Consider the following 22,500-nt stretch of genomic DNA (forward strand, 5'->3'; position numbering starts at 1 on the left):
TCTATGAATTTCTGTTAAACTATTTGTTTGTTGTACTGCCATTCATTTTACCGAATTCCATCTCATCTAGAAACTTCCTATTGTTACAAAGTTCATTTCGAAATTATCTTCAATTTTATTTTTTTAAATCTACAATACTTCATTCCTACTTACTACTATATAGCTTTTGTTCTGTTTTACTTTATTTCTGGTACGATTTTATATAATATATAAAGATTTCCCGAAAACTGGGATATGCTTTGAGTGATGACAAATAAAGTATTCAACTTTATGGCGTCTCCTGGAAGTCGCGTTTCTAAACATAAAAATATGGGACAGCAAATGTTATCACGAGAGAGAGAGAGAGAGAGAGAGAGAGAGAGAGAGAGAGAGAGAGAGAGAGAGAGAGAGAGAGAGAGAGAGAGATGCATTTAACATTTACAAGTGAGCCCACATTCACATAAGCAGGGACTTAGATACCTGGAGGTTATTTGACAGAGAGAGAGAGAGAGAGAGAGAGAGAGAGAGAGAGAGAGAGAGAGAGATAAGCGTTCCTCATCCTCATTTTCCTTCACTGAAAGATCTATATTTGAAGAGGAATCATCCGCATAAATGTCAGGAGGCAGAATTACACTCGCCGACTCATGTCAACATTATTCCTTTTCATAAAATTCCAAGAATAGAAACTTGTACGCGTCGGGAATATCGAGCCAGTAGTATGAGCCAATACTTGGTTCTTGCATCCCCTGTATGTATGTATGCATGCGTATGTATATGTATGTATATATATAATATATATACATACATACTGTACATACACAAATATATATTATATATGTATGTATAATATATATATGTACATGTATATATATATATATACATACACATACATACATACATACATACACGATATATATAATATATATGACAGCTTACGCAAATGCAAACCTTTCCTTTTCATTTTTGATTACTGTAGAAACATACCTGAAATGAGCTTTAACAGTTGCCCACCCCGTCGGTCTTTTTTGCACGGAATACAAGCGAACAGACAAATCACAGACACTGCTGGACGCAATACAGACAAATAATTATCTTCTGAGAAATGAAAAACTTTTTTTCTCTCTCTCTAATTCACGATAAGCTGCAACGAAGTTTAGATTCTGCCCATTGCTGATAAAACATAATCAACTACTGAATGGATTTGTATTAGAAAAAAAATTCAATGACTTGAATCTCCTCTCTCTCTCTCTCTCTCTCTCTCTCTCTCTCTCTCTCTCTCTCTGGAGTACGTGTATTTAACTACTTCCATTTTCCTTTAAAAGAATTTCCTTCCTATGTCTGCAGAGTTTCTCGCGTGTAAGAACCAATTTCCTGTAATTAAAAAGTAAATTGAACTCATTCAGAGAATCTGAGACTTTCTTCCGCCATTCAAGTCTCTCTCTCTCTCTCTCTCTCTCTCTCTCTCTCTCTCTCTCTCTCTCTCTCTCTCTCTCTCTCTTTCCGACTTTCTTCCGCCATTCAAGTCTTCGTTCATGATAAGAGGTGACTCTCTCTCTCTCTCTCTCTCTGATTTTCTTTCTCCATTCATTCTTCGTTCGAGATAAGAAATGACTAGTACCAGTATTCTAAAATTTTCTTTCTCCAAAAAAAAAAAAAAAAATTATTAATCACCGTCATTATCACTCAATCATATATGTATAACAGCCAAGGGTAATAGCTAACCAAACGATTAAGGTGATAAGTATGGAATAGCCAATTGATAAGGCCGGGTCGCAAATTCCGGAGATGTATGCTAGTATTGCACCAGCCCGATTTTTGGCCATGCCACTAGGTTAGGTTAGGTGGGTTAGGTTAGAATACCTCTACAGCAATTTGGGAGTGGAAAACATAATGAGATTTTTATCAAGAAAATTCTATGGTTAGTTTTTAAGATATGGCGTCTTTTTTTTCAAGGAAAGGTCCCGGTACTCGGTTACATCTAGGGAATATGACAATGGTGGAACAACTTTAAAACGGTAATATCTTCACGGAAAATGGGTGTGGAAAACATAATGAAATCATTATCAAAAAAATTCTATGGTTAGTTTTTAAGATATGGCGTCCCGCTTTTTTTTTTTCAGGGAAAGGTCCCGGTGCTCGGTTCAAAAAAAAAAAAAAAAAAAAAAAAAAAAAAATTGATACAAAAGACGACCGCCTCTTCACCTATGACAGATCGTCCCTCATTGAAACAGTCAAATACCTAGACATCAATCACAGTGACAAACGAGTGCTTACAAAAAAACAGAAAGTACAGTCAGGCCAATTTTGACAGAAAAAGAAAAGAAAAGAAAAAAAACAATTCTATACTGTTGGTTAAGTTCGTTCGACATAAACTTAATTTGTGTTCTCAGTTTCGTACACAACTGAAAGGGCAGAAAAACAACGCTGAACAAACAGGAAGAACAATGCAGAGTAAATGCTGAACAAACAGGTGGAACAATACTGAATAACCAGTAAGAACAATGATGAGCAAACATGAAGAACAATGCAGAACAAATGCTGAACAGAAAGAACAATGGTGAACAGGAACACCAATGCTGAACAAACAGAAAAAAAAACTATGTTGAACAAACAGGAAGAACAGTGCTGAACAAACACAGAAAACAATGCTGAAGCACCAAAAAGAACAATGCAGAACAAATGCTTAACAAACTGGGAAAACAATGCAGAACAAATGCTAACAAGCAGGGAGAACAAACGGGAAGAACAATGCAAACAAATGCTGAGCAAGAAGAACACTGCAAACGAATGCTGAACAAACAGGAAGAACAATGCAGAACAGATGGTGAACAAACAGGAAGGAAAAAAAAGCCTAGGACTGAAGGCTGACAATGTCCCGACCTGAAGAATTAGCATGCAAGGGAAGAAGAAGAAAACTTTGCAGACAAACATAAAAAAAAAAACTCTCGCATAAGAACAAATATTATCGTACGCGAGTTTAAGTGTAGGTTTAAATGCCCTTGCACAAACGCGTAACGAAAAGAAGAAAAAGGATATTAAAAAAATATTTTAAAGTTTCAACAGAAACAATGAAGAAGAGTGGAGAACTCAATTCCTACGTTTAAATTATTCCGTCTTGTTCACAAACGCTAGGTACGTGACCTGTTTAGCTGAACCGCCGTCGTAACCAAACGTAACGAGAGAGAGAGAGAGAGAGAGAGAGAGAGAGAGAGAGAGAGAGAGAGAGAGAGAGAGAGAGATAATGCTACCAAGGAGATAGAGAATGCTTCCAGGAAAAAGTGACAATGCTTCCAGAGAGAGAGAGAGAGAGAGAGAGAGAGAGAGAGAGAGAGAGAGAGAGAGAGAGAGAGAGAGAGAGTGAGAAATAATGCTACCAGGGAGATAGAGAATGCTTCCAGAGAGAGAATGCTTCCAGGAAAAAGTGACAATGCTTCCAGAGAGAGAGAGAGAGAGAGAGAGAGAGAGAGAGAGAGAGAGAGAGAGAGAGAGAGAGAGAGAGAGAGAGAGAAATAATGCTACCAGGGAGATAGAGAATGCTTCCAAGGGAAGAGTGAAAATGCTTCCAGAGAGAGAGAGAGAGAGAGAGAGAGAGAGAGAGAGAGAGAGAGAGAGAGAGAGAGAGAGAGAGAGAGAGAGAGAGAGACTTTAGATGAGGACAAGCAGAAGGCCGCAACGCCAAGGCAAGGAATCTTAAGCAAGGTGAGTAAGGAGGAGGAGGAGGAGGAGGAGGAGGAGGAGGAGGAGGAGGAGGAGGAGGAGGAGGAGGAGGAGGAGGAGGAGGAGGAAGGCGATGAAACGGAAGTGACGGCAGGTACAATGGTGGTCTCTTCCTACCTGCCTCCCCACCCCCCTCACCTTCCCCTGTTAGGTGTCAAAGGTGGGTAGTAGAAGGAGAGAGCGAAAGAGAGAGAGAGAGGTGGGGGGGGGGAGGGAAGGGGGTTGGTTGTCCCTGGGTCTTTGAGAAGGGGTCAGGAACACACAGGAGCGTGACATCTGATCCCTCTTGAATTCACGAACGAACAAACACACACACACGACTTCCTTTTTTGACTTCGTGCATTCTGGCTCCCTTGTTTCAAAGGTAATAGTTTGCTTTGTTATCAGCTTTACAAATATATATATATATATATATATATATATATATATATATATATATATATATATATATATATATATATATATATATATATATATATATACATAAACTGTATAATTACATACCATATTATTTTAACAATGATACTAAGCTATTTTTTGGGGGCATAAAGAATTAGAGTAGCACAAAATTACCCAAAGAATATGCTAAGTTTCGAATTATATCAAGACTTAAAATATGTAACAATTTAAGATATTCTTTAAGGTGAAAATGAAACAAAAATACCCCTTCTTTCTGTTTCTGTATTATTATTATTATTATTATTATTATTATTATTATTATTATTCAGTAAAATGAAATTATTATTCAGTAAATGAGCCACTAACTTAAAATCCAAGCTTCCAAAGAATATGGTGTTCATTAGGACGAAGTTAGAGGAGGTAAAGGGAAATACAGAAAGATCTCACTTATTAGCACAGAAAACAAAGTTAGTAACTATATAAAAATGTATCAAAACGCAAGGAGAATAGTGACTTTGACCACCCAGCTATCAATACAAAAACACACAAAATCAACAAAACTTGGAAAGAAAAAAAAAAAAAAACTTAGTGAGCAATAATACAACCTCTTACCCCCGTTGGGGTGGGGGGAGGTAGTGCCGTCAGTGCACCTCATGCGGTGCACTGTAGGCATTACTTAAGGTTCCTTGCAGCGTGCCTTCGGCCCCTAGCTGCAACCCCTTTCGTTCCTTTTACTGTAACTCCTTTCAGCTTCTCTTTCTTCCACCCACTTTCCACCCTCTCCTAACAATTGATTCATAGTGCAACTGGGAGGTTTTCCTCCTGTTACACCTTTCAAACCTCCTACTGTCAATTTCCGTTTCAGCACTGAATGATTTCATAGGTCCCAGTGCTTGGCCTTTGGGCTAAATTCTATATCCAATTCAATTCAATTCAATACAACCTCTTACGAGTACCGGAATCTACTCACCGCCAGGAAGGACAGAATCAATGACAGGATCAATACGATAAATCAAGAAGTTGATGAGAAGCAACAGGGTATTATTCAGGAGCTCGATTGGAGAGAGAGCAAGGTCGCATAACATCTATAATATCTCATCATCAGCAGTGTTTCTTCTGCAACTCGTCAGGCTTTGATGCTGCGTGTCTGTCGCTCTGATGCCTTGCAAGTGGCTGGCAGAAGTTGAGCTAATTTGACGTGGAACCGCATATATTTTGGGGGGACTCTGTGAAAGCATGTGAATCTATGTGTGTGTGTGTGTATGGTGTGCATATGTTTTGTGTGTGAAATGGAATCTATGTTTTAGTATGTGTGTGTGTGTGTGTGTGTATGGAATTGCATGTTTTTTGGACTTTGCGAAAATGTGAATATTTGTGTGCACGTATGGAATCGCATATTTTTTGGACTTTGCGAAAATGTGAATCTGTGTTTGTATGTATGCATATATATATATTAATATATATATATATATATATATATATATATATATATATATATATGTATATGTATGTATGTATATATATCTGTATGTATGTATATATATATATATATATATATATATATATATATATATATATATATATATATATATATATATATATATATGCTAGGAAAACCTGAACATTTTCAACTACTAATACATAATTACCTCTACAACTAAGCAAAATAAAAATGACATTTTTCCATCATTAAGCCAAAAAATAAAAACTAACAAACCAAAGAGAAAAAAGAAAGTAAAACCACGGCAACTAAGTACGAAAAATACTGGTTAGTAAAAAAAAAAAAAAAAAAAAAAAAAGCGAGATTCGTGGGACGTTAGTCACCCAGCTACCACGTATCAGCAACTTTAGGTAACTTGTCAAAAATTCTCCAGGAGTCTAATTAAACGTCTTTTGCCTTCCACTTGCCCTTGACATCAATACATCATCTTCGATCTGCACGTGTTGATTCAATTGGCTAGTTGCATACTGTATGCTAATGACGGCTCTGTACGACCAATTTACAACTCATTTTGTGATCTGGTAGTGCGCCCACACTACAGTATTATTACTATCATCATCATTATTATTATTATTATTATTATTATTATTAAGAAGATGAAACCTATTCATATGGAACAAGCCCACCAAAGGGGCCACAGTGCAGTATTATTATTAAGAAGGTGAAACCTATTCATACGGAACAAGCCCACCAAAGGGGCCACTGACTTGAAATTCAAGCTTCCAAAGAATAGGGAGCTCATTACGAAGCAAGAGAACGTAAAGAGAAATACAGAAAGAAGAGATCTCACTTATTAAAAAGAAAAAAAAAATTAATAAATAGACAAAAATATATTAAAATGCAAGGAAATGGCATTAGGGTAGTAATGCATTGCATCTTCGCTTGAACTTTTGAAGTTCCAATTGCACGACATCCTCAAGGAGACTGTTCCACAGTCCAACGGTGTGAGGAATAAAGGACCTCTGGAACTTTGGAGAAGTTCGACAGTGAGGCATTTATTTCACACGCGTCACAAACAGGTTGAAAACAAGTCGGCGACCTAAGAGGAGAACAAATCTTGGATCAATGCAGGATAATCTTATGAAGCGCTGGTCAGGAGTACCACTAAGTCCTTAACTTGATGTCCAACCTGTTTGTGATAAGTTATCGACATGTATATGACATTTTTACCGGAGCGTGGCCGCAGCTTAGACATACCAAAGTCAGAAGATAATTCCTAGATCTTAACCATACCCTAGTCTTCTAGATATAACCCAGATCTTAACCATACCAGAGTCTTCCAGATATAACCTAGGTCTTGCATATACCAAAACATAAAGTTATACCCTAGATCTTATATATACCAAAGTTTACAGATACATCCTCGATCGTAGGCTCACTTAAGCCTAAAGATATACCCAAGATCTTACACACACCGAAGTCTAAAAATATACCATAGATCTTACACAGACCAAAGTCTAAAGATATTTCCTAGATCTTATACATGCCAAACTTTCAAGATATATCCTGGAATCTAGGATATATCTTTTAAACTTTGGTCTGTGTAAGATCTAGGATATAACTTTAGACTTTGGTCTGTGTAAGAGGTAAGATCGTGGGCATATCTTTAGACTTTTAGTGAGTCTATGATCTGGGATATATTTTTAAACTTCGGTACAGGACCTTGATCTTATACATACCAAAGTCTAAAGATATACCCGAGATCTTATACAAGCCAAACTTCAAAGATATATACTAAATCTTATACCAGCCAAACTTCAAAGATATACACTAGATCTTATACAAGACAAACTTCAATGATATACACTAGATCTTGTACAAGCCAAACTTTAAGAATATACACTAGATCTTATGCAAGCCAAACTTCAAGGATATACACCACTAGATCTTACACAAACCAAACTTCAAAGATATACACTAGATCTTACACAAGCCAAACGTCAAAGATATACACTAGATCTTACATAAGCCAAACTTCAAGGATATACACTGGATCTTATACAAGCCAAACTTCAAGGATATACACTGGAGTCTTATACAAGCCAAACTTCAAAGATATACACTAAATCTTATACAAGCCAAACCTCAAGGATATACACTGGATCTTACACAAGCCAAACTTCAAGGATATACACTAGATCTTACACAAGCCAAACTTCAAAAACATACACTAAATCTTATACAAGCCAAACTTCAAGGATATACACTGGATCTTATACAAGCCAAACTTCAAAAGATACGCGCTACATCTTATATATACACCGAAGTCTGAATACACACCCTAGGTGCATAATGACCTCGCATATACCACGGAGGCAACATGAAAGGGTAGCAGGTGACTTCCTCCATGGCAAGAACAAAGGAACATTGGGAGAGGAAGAGAGGGAGGATGAAGAAGCCCTACAAAGGATGATAATAGAGACAGATGGCTGAGAGAGAGAGAGAGAGAGAGAGAGAGAGAGAGAGAGAGAGAGAGAGAGAGAGAGAGAGAGAGAGAGTCAAAACTTTAATACCATTACTTGCGGACACGACTTCTGACGTTAAAAATTTTCATGTCTCATCACTCCTGAATTTAACATGTGTAATAACGAGAGAGAGAGAGAGAGAGAGAGAGAGAGAGAGAGAGAGAGAGAGTCTCGTTACTCATGGCCATGACATTAAAAAATGTTAATCTCGTCACTTCTGGACTTAACGTCTGTGCAATACCGGAGAGAAGTCTAGAGAGAGAGAGAGAGAGAGAGAGAGAGAGAGAGAGAGAGAGAGAGAGCTTAACTTCCCCTTAATCTTATTGCTCTTTGCCTTAGCATCAGATAACAGAGTCAAGAGACAGCCGCTCGTTTCCTCACTCCGGAATTTCCTTAAACATTATATATATATATGTATATATATATATATATATATATATATATATATATATATATATATATACATACAGTATATTATATTATATATTTTCATTGTTTTATATAATGGTTTGTTGGGAGCCGCCTTTATATCCTCCTTCGATCGGCATTATGCCATTTAATACACAGGCGATTAAATCTTGATTGGTATACTCCCACGTATCGAGTTCTATGTCATTAAGAGCTGTACGTTGAAATAGCCATTGGCTTTTTTTTTTTTTTTTTTTTAATAGCAAGTCTAGGGTAGAGCCAACATATCCTTTGTCTTCATCTGCTGCTTTTTGCTTTTGTTTCTACAATAACTCCGTTGACAAGAACGTGTGAAACAGCTTCTGCTTTTGTTTCTAGAATAATTCCGGTGACGAGAACGTGAAACAGCTTCTGCTTTTGTTTCTACAATAATTCCGTTGAAGAAGAAACAGCTTCTGCTTTTGTTTCTACAATAACTCCGTTGACAAGAACATTGGCTTTTTGCTTTTGTTTCTACAATAACTCCGTTGACAAGAACGTGTGAAACAGCTTCTGCTTTTGTTTCTACAATAACTCCGTTGACAAGAACGTGTGAAACGGCTTTGGCTTTTGTTTCTAGAATAATTCCGTTGACGAGAACGTGTGAAACAGCTTCTGCTTTTGTTTCTAGAATAATTCCGTTGACGAGAACGTGAAACACCTTCTGCTTTTGTTTCTACAATAATTCCGTTGACGAGAACGTGTGAAACAGCTTCTGCTTTTGTTTCTAGAATAATTCTGTTGACAAGAACGTGGGAAACAGCTTCTGCTTTTGTTTCTAGCATAATTTCGTTGACAAGAACGCGCGAAACAGCTCAAGCAAAATCGACAATAATCAAAGCATTCACCCATAAAGGAAACACGAACGTCTAAATTCACTTTATCAGAAGAAGAAGAAGAAAACAGCGTCGACTTCCAGGTCACCAGAAAAACTTACTGCTTTTCCAGGACTCGCGGAGCGTAACTGCTGGAAACGTCAACTGCAAACACATACCTGGAAGAAGAAGAGAACGCTAATGAGAAAAGCCCTTACACAAGGTGTATGTATATGTGTGTGTGTATATATGTGTATATATGTATATATATATATATATATATATATATATATATATATATATATATATATATATATATATATATATATATATATATACATATATACATATATAAATAATCAACACACAATCACGCGTGGAACAGAAATAAATTTCTGACTCACATCAGGATCGAACCCAGGTCTTTCAGTTACTGAAAAGACGAGACTTGTGTGGCTTGGTTGGAAGCGGTCCCGTCTTTCAACCGAAAGACCTGGGTTCGATCCTGATGTGAGCCAGAAATTTATATAAATATAAATTCTCTCTCTCTTTCTCTCTCTCAAACACACCTGGTACTGAAAGTCTCTCAAATAGCATTCAGCCATTAAAAGCGCTGACTATAGACTTATAGGTGCCTGTTGTATTAGGATGTGCGGAATGGACCACCTGACACCACAAATATGGGCAAAAATTCCTAAAAATGAAAACATGAGTTTTCAGAAATGCAAAGTCATTCGGCTAAATTTCTTCGCGTCAGTTACAAACTTTTATCTTGGACTTAGTCACTGGTCCCCCCTTTGGTGGGCTTGTTCCATATGAAAATGGTTCGAGTGTTTAAAATATTTATTCTCGATATTATAGCCTGGTTACACGGTCTTGTTTCAATAATAATAATAATAATAATAAATAAATAATAATAAATAATAATAATAATAATAATAATAATAATAATAATAATAATGAGAATTAACAGTAGTGTTTAAAATATTTAATATAGCCTGGTTACACGGTCGCCTTGTTTCAATAATAATAATAATAATAATAATAATAATAATAATAATAATAATAATAATAATAATTAAAAGCCACAGTAGTGTTTATAATATTTATTCTCGATATTATAGCCTGGTTACACGGTCGCCTTGTTTCAATAATAATAATAATAATAATAATAATAATAATATTGAGAATTAAAAGCCACAGTAGTGTTTTATATATTTATTCTCGATATTAAGCCCTGGTTACACGGTCGCCTTGTTTCAATAATAATAATAATAATAATAATAATAATAATAATAATAATAATAATATTGAGAATTAAAAGCCACAGTAGTGTTTATAATATTTATTCTCGATATTATAGCCGGTCGCCTTGTTTCAATAATAATAATAATAATAATAATAATAATAATAATAATAATAATGAGAATTAAAAGCCACAGTAGTGTTTAAAATATTTATTCTCGATTTATAGCCTGGTTAGTCGCCTTGTTTCAATAATAATAATAATAATAATAATAATAATAATAATAATAATAATAATAATAATAATGAGAATTAAAAGCCACAGTAGTGTTTAAAATATTTATTCTCGATATTATAGCCTGGTTACACGGTCGCCTTGTTTCAATAATAATAATAATAATAATAATAATAATAATAATAATAATAATAATTAAAATAATAGTGTTTATAATATTTATAATTATAGCCCTGGTTACACGGTCGCCTTGTTTCAATAATAATAATAATAATAATAATAATAATAATAATAATAATAATAATAATAATAATAGGATTTATAGTGACGAGCTCTAGGGTGGCGAAGGAGCATGTCTTCATCACCAAAACTGAGGGAGAGGCATTAAAATGGCTAAGTTAGATGATGATAAGCAGAAACATTCACTGTCCTCCTCCTACGTATGCGAGCACGAGGGTTTAAAAAAAAAAATACAATATCCGAATACAGACATAACTTCAAATTTGAAATCACCACTGAATGATCTTACTTAACAATCAACATAGGATATAGAATTTAGGCCAAAGGGCAAGTGCTGGGACCTATGAGTTCATTCAGCACTGAAAAGGAAATTGAGAGTTGAAAGGTTTGAAAGGCGTAACAGGAGGAAAATCTCGCAGTTGCACTGTGAAACATTTGTTAAGAGAGGGTGGGAAGTATGATGGAAGAAAGAATATGAACGGAGGTACAGTTAAAGGAATGAAAGGGGTTTGCAGCTAGGGGCCGAAGGCACGCTGCAAATAACCTTCAGTAATGCCTACAGTGTACCACAGAAGATGCACTGACGGCACTAACTCCTTTCGGGGAACAATCAACATAGAAAATAGACCATAAAATTGAGCTGAATAGAAGTCTATCTGCAAAATCCACATACCTCATACCCGACCTCATAAACAACATTTTGAGACAACACCGACTTCCATAAGCGACAAAAACCACAAAAACAACAACATAAAGGCTCAAGAAAACAAAACAACCACCACGATAATAACAATTTAGCCGATGCCAATACCCAGAAATGACATTTGTAAATATACATTCTTCATCGCAAAGTGCGACGCCACGTCGGAAAAGAAAAAAAACTCTCCCAAGTTTTCCAGGAAGACTAACCCCTTGACGCCCTGTGCTTTCGACTGCAGTCTGATTTATATATTTATTCATTCATTTATGCATTTTTTATGATTTTTATTTATTTATTTTATATTTATTTATTTCTTTATATTTATATACAACTAGGTTTACTTTTTATATATATATATATATATATATATATATATATATATATATATATATATATATATATATATATATATATATTTATATATTTATTTATTTATCCATTTATTTATCTGCAGAAGGAACTCGACAAAGACATTCGACTGGATATTCCACATACTGAAGAAAACTCTTCAGCCAGGAAGCGAACAAGATTATATATATATAAAAAAAAAAGTAAAAAAGGGGCTGAAGTGTCTACGGCGCAATCGACTTTTCTGTACAGCGTATAATCAAGGCCACCGAAATTAGATCTATCTTTCGGTGGTCTCAGTATAATGCTGTACATATGAGCCGCGGCCCATGAAACTTTAAAAACTGCCTGGGGGTGGCCTGTCCTGTATAGTTGCCAGAATCACGACTATGACTAACTTTAACCTTGAATACAATAAAAACTACTAAGGCTAGAGGGCTGCAATTTGGCATATTTGATGATTGAAGGGTGGATGATCAACACACCAACTTGCAGCCCTCTAGCCTCAGCAGCTTTTAAAATCTGAGACGGACAGACAAAGCCGACAAATAGTTTCCTTTTACAGAAAACTAAAAACAAACGCCGAATTACTCTGGCAAAAAAAAAAAAAAAAAAAAAAAAAAAAAAAAAAAAAAAAAATACACTGAAGAAAAAACTCTTGACTATTCACATACCTAAACCACATGCCTGGAAACAGCAACAACTAAAAGAAATAAAGCAGAAATGGTTTTTAAAAACAAGACGAAGTTGATACCAGTAACTTGCCGAGTGGCAAAGACGTAGCGAATCCTTCACCGAACAACAAAACTCCCATGAGCGCAGCATGACGAATCATGAGCTTTTATTTCTTTTTTTTATTTTCGATTCGGACAGCAACCAACAGATAATTAATAGATCCCCCACACGGCCCGGGGCCAATTTCCTAAACGACGGGAATGGGAAGATCTGGTAAAACAAAGACAAAAGGCGTAACAGTAATGACAGAGGTGGAGTATCCCACACAAAAATTCTACTGGCGCTGATTGAGTTATTTCATGAAACAAAAAATAAATACAAATAAACAACAAAGATAAAAGAAGTAACTTTGAGATGTGGAGCTTCCCACACAGAGAATCCTGTTGGTGCCGATTGAGCTATTCCATGAAAAAAATAAAAGTAAAAATAAATAAAAATAAATACACACAAAAACAAACCACCTGGCTCCAGAGAGCTAGCTGGGGTTCTGTTAATGGGACGCTGCCGACCCACGCCCCTCAGAGAACAGGTGGGCAAGGCGGAGCCCCTCCAAGGCTCTGCCCACATGCCCCACGCTTCTCGGATCTGCGTTCTCCACGGCCTCCTCCTTCTCCTCCTCCTCCTCCATCTGCAATGCCCAGGAGACGTCGGTCTCCTCCGCCGGCCTCCGCTAATCCCCACTCGTGTCCAAAAATACCAGGATTAATAGGGAAATAGAATTTAGGCCATAGGACAAGCGCTGGGACCTGCGGTGTCATTCAGCGCTGAAAGGAAAACTGAGAATAAAAGGTTTGAAAGGTGTAACAGGAGGAAAACCTCGCAGTTGCACTATAAAACAACTGTTATGAGAAGGTGGATAGCAAGATGGACGAAAGAGAATATGGACGGCGGTCCAGTAAAAGGAACGAAAGAGGTTTCAGCTAGGGACCGAAGGCGGCACACTGCAAAGAACCTTGAGTAATGCCTGCAGTGCACCGCGTGAGGTGCACTGGCGGCGCCAACCCCCAAAACGGAGCCTTCTAATAATCCTGGAAAAATGTGACGCAAGATAAAGCATACTCTAAAGTGGCGTCAGGCCAGAGTGGTTCCTTCCACGAATTAGTTTTTTTATTTATTTTTTTATTCACGGCGACAAGTTTGAGATCCTTTTACCTTTCCTAAAAGTCCTTTCTCTAAAAGCTTTTATTTTTAATTTTGTTTTTTCAATTTCTTTTCCTAAGTGCGTTTTGCAATAGTTGATCTAATTTCAATATTTTTATTTTCCTTTCCTTATAAGCGTTTGTAATAAAATATCTTACAAAATGATATAATTTTTTTATTTCTCATATGCGTTTTGCAATACTCTTAAACTTAGAAAATTATTTTTTTCAAATTATTTTTTTCTTACATGTATTTTCCAAAGATAGTCTTAAAATAATGATGATTAACAAATGCAATATTAACACATAAATACAAAATATATATACAAATTAACTGTATCAAGTCACGAGACGCTTTCTGAACTGAACTGAATACAGAATTTAGGCCAAAGGCCAAGCACTGAGACCAAAGAGGTCATCCAGCAGCTGAAACGGAAATAGACAATAAAAGGTTTGAAAGGTGTAACAGGAGGAAAACCTCAAAGCAGTTGCACTAGGAATCAATTGTTAGGAGAGGGTCGAGGAAAGTGAGATGGATGAAAGAGAATATGAAAGGAGGTACAGTAAAAGAAACGAAAGGGCTTGCAGCTGAGGGCCGAAGGGACGCTGCAAAGAACCTTAAGTAATGCCTACAGTGCACCGCATCAGGTGCACTGACGGCACTACGGCGACGCTGTCTGATAAAAACGAAAAAAATAAATACTATGATTCCTGATTGAAATTACAGCAAGCATTTCATGAACTCTGTAGCCATCATATTCCTACCTCTCACTTATTTTGAAATCACAAGCATTTTATCGCGTGTTCAGACAAGAGTTGAACACAATACCCTGAACCAATTAAGAACAACAGATTTGTAATCTCTTTTCTATTCTTAATTTCCCCTTCCATTTTTTCTCTAAGACAATATTACAGAATGCATATATGAAAAGGAAAATGAAATCACTATTTTCCAAGCCTATATATATATATATATATATATATATATATATATATATATATATATATATATATATATATATATATATATATATATATATATATATATATATATTCTGTACAATATACATAAGGAAGAATAATTGAAATCATTATTTTCTAACAAAATATATTACAAAAAGCATATAGGCAAAGAAAATTTAAATCTATGTCCAACGAGAAACCAGCAAAAATGCGCCGAAGTCTCTTCGGAGCAATCGAGTTTTCTATACGGCCGCTACAGCGTATAATCAAGGCAACCGAAAATAGATCTATCTTTCGGTGGTCTCGGTATCATGCTGTATGAGCCGCAGCCCATGAAACTTTAATCATGGCCCGGCGGTGGCCTGTCCTAAGTGGCTGCCAGAAGCACGATCATGGCTAACTTTAACCATAAATATAATAAAAACTACCGAGGCTTGAGGGCTGCAAACTGGTATGTTTGATGATTGGAGGGTGGATGATCGACATACCAATTTGCAGCCTCAGTAGTTTTTAAGATCTGAGGGCGGACAGAAAAAAGTGCGGACGGACAGACAATAATCTTTGCAGACAACTAAAAAGACACATAGGCTAAAGTTCATTTCTGCCGACGAGCGATCCACCCGGCATTAAAAACACAGGCGTGTGCTGCCCATGAAAACATAAAAGCACTGCTTCACGCTAACAGTTTCCAGGAACAGCTTTTCCAACCGAAAACAAGCGCGTGCGCGCGCGCACAAACGCAATATCCTTTTACCCACTGACGAGAGTGTGTGTGTGTGGGAAAAACGGATATACCTCGAGGGCCTTCGATCAATACATGTCTTTCTGATTTACTCCTGTCTTCGCCCTCATTATATCTGCACAGGAACTGCCAGCGTGTACACCACACAGAGAGAGAGAGAGAGAGAGAGAGAGAGAGAGAGAGAGAGAGAGAGAGAGAGAGAGAGGAAATTCTCATCATCTTTATGGACGAACAGTTAATGAGAATGAGAGCAATTATCGTATTTACTAATGAACAAGTAACCTGAGAGAGAGAGAGAGAGAGAGAGAGAGAGAGAGAGAGAGAGAGAGAGAGAGAGAGAGAATTATCATCATCATATTTATATACTGCAAATTAATGAGAATTAGAACCCTTATCAGACTTATTAACGAACAAGAAACCTCCGAGAGAGAGAGAGCTCACCATTACCATATCTATATGCGACCAATTAACGAGAATTAGAACACTTATCAGACTTATTAACGAAAAACAGGTAACAGAGAGAGAGAGAGAGAGAACAGAGAGAGAGAGAGAGAGAGAGAGAGAGAGAGTGTAATCACTTCTAATGAAAACCAAGACAATTCCCATTATCTTTTGCAGACGTTCCTTATCGCAATAACCTACAATACTAACTGATTGCGTCTCAACGATCTCATTAATCCCATCTTCAGAAAGGGGCGGTGAATAACCACCCCTCCCCACCCCGCCCCCTCTCTCTCTCTCTTCAATAAATCTGTCTTGTAAGCAAAACACAAAATTTGATTACGCCTGACAAATAATAAGTATGTCTCTCTCTCTCTCTCTCTCTCTCACTCTCTCATTAATAAATCTGCCAAGTAAACAAAACAACATCAATCTCTCTCTCTCTCTCTCATTAATAAATCTGTCAAGTAAAGAAAATTTGATTACCCCAGACAAATAATAACAAAGAGAGTATCTCTCTCTCTCTCTCTCTCTCTCTCTCTCTCTCTCTCTCTCTCTCTCTCTCTCTCTCATCAATAAATCTGTCGTGTAAACAAGTAAACAAGACAAAACTTGATTACGCCAGACAAATAATAAATATTTCTCTCTCTCTCTCTAAAAAAAAATTCCTGTTATGTTAACAAAACACAGAAAATGATTACGCCATACAAATAATAACTAAGCATCTCTCTCTCTCTCTCTCTCTCTCTCTCTCTCTCGATCATCCTGATACGCTCTCTCAATTGTCGGTTCAGCCGCGACTTATAGTAAAAAAAAAAGGATAAAAAATAAAAATTAAAATAAAATAAAAAAATTAAAAATAAAAACTTTCTTTAAGAATCTTCATTAACAGAAATCTGTCGAAGCATAATTATAGCTTTTGAATTTATAGTAAGGAAATGGAAAAAAATGACAAAAAGTAATACGAAAAATCTGAGCAAAATGAAGAAACCGATTAAGTGGCAAAATGAGAAGAAAGAGAGAGAGAGAGAGAAGAGAGAGAGAGAGAGAGAGAGAGAGAGAGAGAGAGAGAGAGATTTACACTTTACCAAATGCAAACTTCATAATTTATAGAGAGAGAGAGAGAGAGAGAGAGAGAGAGAGAGAGAGAGAGAGAGAGAGAGAGAGAGAGAGAGAGAGATTTTACACTTTACCAAATGCAAATCTTCATAATTTATCGACAGAGAGAGAGAGAGAGAGAGAGAGAGAGAGAGAGAGAGAGAGAGAGAGAGAGAGATTTACATTCTACCAAATGAAAACCACAAATTATCCCCAGAGAGAGAGATTACACTTTACCAAATGAAAATCTTCACAAACTATCAGAGAGAGAGAGAGAGAGAGAGAGAGAGAGAGAGAGAGAGAGAGAGAGAGAGAGAGAGAGAGAGAGTCCATGAACCGTCTGCAATCACGAGCCTCCTCCTTTAGTGACTGGTCAATCACAGACCGTGCTTCCGCTCGACTTTCATTTTCGAAATGAGTCTCCCGGAAATTCTCCTCAATAACGGAGACAAGAGACTTAGGTGCTCCGTAAGTTACGGAGAGAAGAGTCTAAGACGGTGCTCCGTAAGTTACACGCAACAGTAAATCACAGGTTCAGAGTACAGAACCTGGCGGTTATACGAGGGGTTCTTTTAGGATCTTGCTTGCTTGCTTGCAAAGTTGCGTGTTGTGCCTTGCGTGTGTACTGTATACATAAGCATTACTCTGGTATACAAGTGTATACACAAGCATTACTCTAGTATACACAAGCATTACTCTAGTATACTCTAGTATACACAATCAATACTCTAGTATAGACAAGTATATACAAGCATTACTCTAGTATACACAAGCATTACTATAGTATACAAAGTATACACAAGCATTGCTCTATTATATACAAGCATTACTCTAGTATACACAAGTATATACAAGCATTACTCTAGTATACACAAGGATTACTCCAGTATACACCAGCATTCCTCTAGTATACAAGCATTACTCTAGTCAATAATATCTTTACTCTAGTATACACAATCATTACACTAGCATACAAAGGCATTACTCTAGTATACTCTCATTACTCTGGCATACACTATAACTAGTACGCACAACCATTACTCTAGTAGAGTAAAGGTGTCTTAATATGTTTATAAGGGCAACCCCTATGTGGTTTGACAAGAATCGTCTGAAATTTATGAAACGTAATAATTGTACTGACAAGTATGTGTGCCCATAGAAAGCACAAAAAGGTTTATTTAAATTCTGTATATTAATATACAGTATTTTGGAAACAAAAACAAATGTAAACATGATTCTTTCGCTTTCTTTCACACTTATCAAGTGATGTGTTAGTTTCTGCTTATTTGGCCAATGTAGGCTACTTGGGCGATGATAAGACATGTCAATTTTAATTTTCTCTCTCTCTCTCTCTCTCTCTCAAATCCATTATCAAATCAAATGTTCAAACTTTTACTCTCTCTCAAATCCCTTAGCAAAGCAAATGCTCCAACTCTCTCTCTCTCTCTCTCTCTCTCTCTCTCTCTCTCTCTCTCTCTCTCTCTCTCTCTCTCTCTCATATTCATTATCAAATCAAATGCTCAAACTTTTACTCTCCCTCAAATCCTTAGCAAATAAAATGCTCCAACATTTCCAACTTCTCTCTCTCTCTCTCTCTCTCTCTCTCTCTCTCTCTCTCTCTCTCATCCATTATCAAATCGATATTTCTCTCTTTCCACTCTCTCTCTCTCTCAAATCCTTTAGCAAATAAAATGCTCAACATTTGCTCTTTCTCTCTCTCATTTTCTCTAAAATCTCTCTCTCTCTCTCTCTCTCTCTCTCTCCTGAAATTACAATGATCCAAACTATATGTATGAGATTTGTTAAACAGAATCTAATGGCAAGAATTCCCAAACAGTTATGCATGACCTAACACAGGTTCCTACTTTCGCAAGAAAGTAAATAAATAAAAAAAAATATTACAATCCAATAATCATCAGAAAAAACAAATAAATAAAGAAAAAATGCCACCGACACCATTTCCTGGTTGGCATTACAGCCGGCAGACTGCCTACCTTGAAACGTCAGAGAGATATAAAGGCTTACAAGTACCACCAGGTAACAATGCCTCAAGAGGTCACGGGGAGGGGAGGGGAGGGGGAGGGTTGATCAACAGAGCAAGAAAAACATTGCTCTGCAAAGAACAGCTTTACCATATGAATAGCAAGACACAGTGGGTGGCTGGCGCAGAAGAGGAATACAGAGAACTATGGAAATATACTTTTAAATGAATGTCTAAAAATATTTTGTCTGACAGAAAGGAATAACATTTCATACAATTTCTGAAATGTCAACAGCAAATTATGATGTATGAAATCTTTCTTATTCCTATTCTGATATCAACAGCAAATTATGATGAAAGGAATAATATTTCTGGTTTAAAATTTCTCCCAGGAAGCCTAGGTTAATTTAAAAATCTAATTTATCTTTTATGACAAAACATGTACAAGAGGAACAGAAGAAAATGAAATTGTACTTTTAAGTAGATGTCTACAATTATTCTTATTCATATTTTGATATTAACAGCAAATTTTGATGAAAGGAATAACATTTCTGGTTTAAAAATTCTCCCCAAGGGAGCCTCAGTTAATTTGAAAAGCCAATTTATCTTTTATGACAAAACCTGTACAAGAGGAATAGAGGAAAATGAAAATATACTTTTAAATATATAGGTACCTTCGGGTCTTCCAACTGATACAGATTGGAATTTTTGACAAAGCAATGGCATTTACAATTTAAAAGTGCTCTGGTAGAAAGCCTCAGTCACGGCAAAAAGTCAATTCATTTTTTAAAGAACATATATGTAAATTAGCTTGTCAAGATGACATAGACTGGAATCTATTGATAAAGTAATGGCATTCCTAGTTTAAAATTGGTCTGCACGAAAGCCTCAGTCACTGTAAAAACTCAATTTATTTATTTTTTATTTTTTTTTGTGATAAAACTCACACTATACTTTTAAATAATTTAAATTAACTTATTTTTAAACTGATATAGACTGGAATCTATTGATAAAGCAATAGCATTCACAATTTAAAACTGCTCTGGAAGAGAGCCTCGGTCACTTCAAAAGTCAATATATAATTTTTTTATTTTTGTGATAAAAATTAACCTATACTTTTCAATAATTTAAATTAACTTATTTTGAAACTGACATAGATTGGAATTTATTGATAAAGTAACGGCATCCCTAGTTTAAAATTGCTCTGCAAGAAAGCCTCAGTCACTGCAAAACCCCATTTATTTATTTTTTATTTTTATGATAAAAAGACCCCATACCTTTAAATAAATTAAATTAGCTTATTTTCAGACTGTAAAAAAAAAACTCTATTTTTCTCTATGACAAAAAAAACTTGTACCTTCGCAATTCCGTCCAACAGAACTCTTTTCCATTACGAGATCCCCCCCTTCCCAATTTCGGTGGAATCACGTCTGCCACCTTCCCCCTCCATTAAAACGAAGGATTCAGGTGTGCTTGCCGCCACCGGCCGCCCACCTGCACGAAAATGGCGAGATCTGCTCCTCTTCGGAACATTCCAACACGTCCGAATCCTTCCGAGAGCCACGGAGAGCGAGGAGTTCAACCGCTGCTAACTGTTTCTGGAAACGTGAACAGAGCCAAAAGTTGCTGTCGGGGACCAAATCACTGATCGTCTGGGTTCCCCGGGCCACTGAATATTTCGGGTGAGGTGTACTGCTATTTTATTATTATTATTATTATTATTATTATTATTATTATTATTATTATTATTATTCAGATGAAACCTGTTCATATGGAACAAGGCCACCAAAGAGGTCATTCACTTGAAATTCAAGCTTCCAAAGAAATATGAACACTGGACAATTGTCGGCTAATCTATTGATGCACAGGAAAAGTCAATTATTAGAAGAAGAATTGAGAAAACTCACTATAAAATCAATTCGCAAAAGGCAGTCATTTTATTCAACATGAATTATTATTATTATTATTATTATTATATATTATTATTATTATTCAAAAGATGAACCCTGTTCATATAGAACAAGCCCACCAAAGGGGCCACTGACCTGAAATTTAACCTTCCGAAGAATTTACGATATGAATTATTATTATTATTATTATTATTATTATTATTGGTAATAATCCCCCTTTCAAGCAAGTGCCATTGAAAGAAATTGCTGCACCAGCTGCACTGATGTTGTATAGAATCTTCTCTATTTTCCTTATAACACAGAAAACTGTTACAAGGAAAATAGAGAAGACTCTATACAAGATCAATGCAGCTGATGCAGCAATTTCTTTCAATATTATTATTATTATTATTCAGAAGATGAACCCTATTCATTGGAACAAGCCCACTAAAGGGGCAACTGGCTTGAAATTCAAGATTCCAAAGAATATGGTGTTCATTAGAAAGATGTGACGGAAGGTAATGGGAAATACAGAAAGCAGAGATCGCATATTAAAAAAGAAAAAATATATTACCAAATTATCACGCCCGTAGGAAACATCTGTTAACTCTCCCAGAAGTGACAGAATTCAAACCAATAAATAAGAAAAAAAAAAAAAATGAAATACCATCTTCAGACAAACAGAATCTTTTCATCAGCGTTATTGCGTTTTTTTTTTGCATTCTAAGCTGAAAAATAAAAAAAAAGGTCAAGGTTTGTATAATTTTCTTGAATTGAATTGAATATAGAATTTAGGCCAAAGGCCAGGGACTGGGACCTCTGAGGTCATTCAGCGCTGAAACGCAAATTGACAGTAAAAGGTTTGAAAGGTGTAACAGGAGGAAAACCTCAAAGCAGTTGCATTACAGTATGAATCAATTGTTAGAAGAGGGTGGAAAGTAAGATGTGTATAATTTTCTTATGTTATATTTTGTCATTGGTATCCCAAAAAATATTTCATTAATTCAGCGTCAAAGATTCCTCTCTCTCTCTCTCTCTCTCTCTCTCTCTCTCTCTCTCCTGTGCATTTGCAGGTTTGATAACTAAGAGACAAAACAAACAACACAAAAAACCAAAACAAGAGAGAGAGAGAGAGAGAGAGAGAGAGAGAGAGAGAGAGAGAGAGATTAAATATATCAACTAACATAACACATCCAACTATAAAACATGTAGCTGATACTAAAATGAGAGAGAGAGAGAGAGAGAGAGAGAGAGAGAGAGAGAGAGAGAGATTAAAGAGATCAACAATCCAACTAGCCAGCTGATACTAAATGAGAGAGAGAGAGAGAGAGAGAGAGAGAGAGAGAGAGAGAGAGAGAGAGAGAGAGAGGCGCCCCAGCCAGCGGAGGAGGGCTTCCGGTTACACCTGAGAGCCCCAGAAA

The 22,500-nt window shown here is 36.2% G+C and overlaps 1 long non-coding RNA gene across 1 annotated transcript in view; it reads right to left on the reverse strand.

The window, feature by feature from the left end:
* Positions 1–9,504, reverse strand: part of LOC136846344 (uncharacterized) — an 81,133-nt gene extending 71,629 nt beyond the window's left edge. The window contains exon 1 of the long non-coding RNA XR_010855358.1: positions 9,446–9,504. This is a non-coding gene — a long non-coding RNA (uncharacterized lncRNA). The remainder of the gene's footprint in view (positions 1–9,445) is intronic.
* Between the last annotated feature and the right edge of the window lie 12,996 nt (positions 9,505–22,500).

The sequence above is a fragment of the Macrobrachium rosenbergii genome, chromosome 2, assembly GCF_040412425.1.
Source record: "Macrobrachium rosenbergii isolate ZJJX-2024 chromosome 2, ASM4041242v1, whole genome shotgun sequence".
Classification (NCBI taxonomy): Eukaryota; Metazoa; Arthropoda; class Malacostraca; order Decapoda; family Palaemonidae; genus Macrobrachium; species Macrobrachium rosenbergii.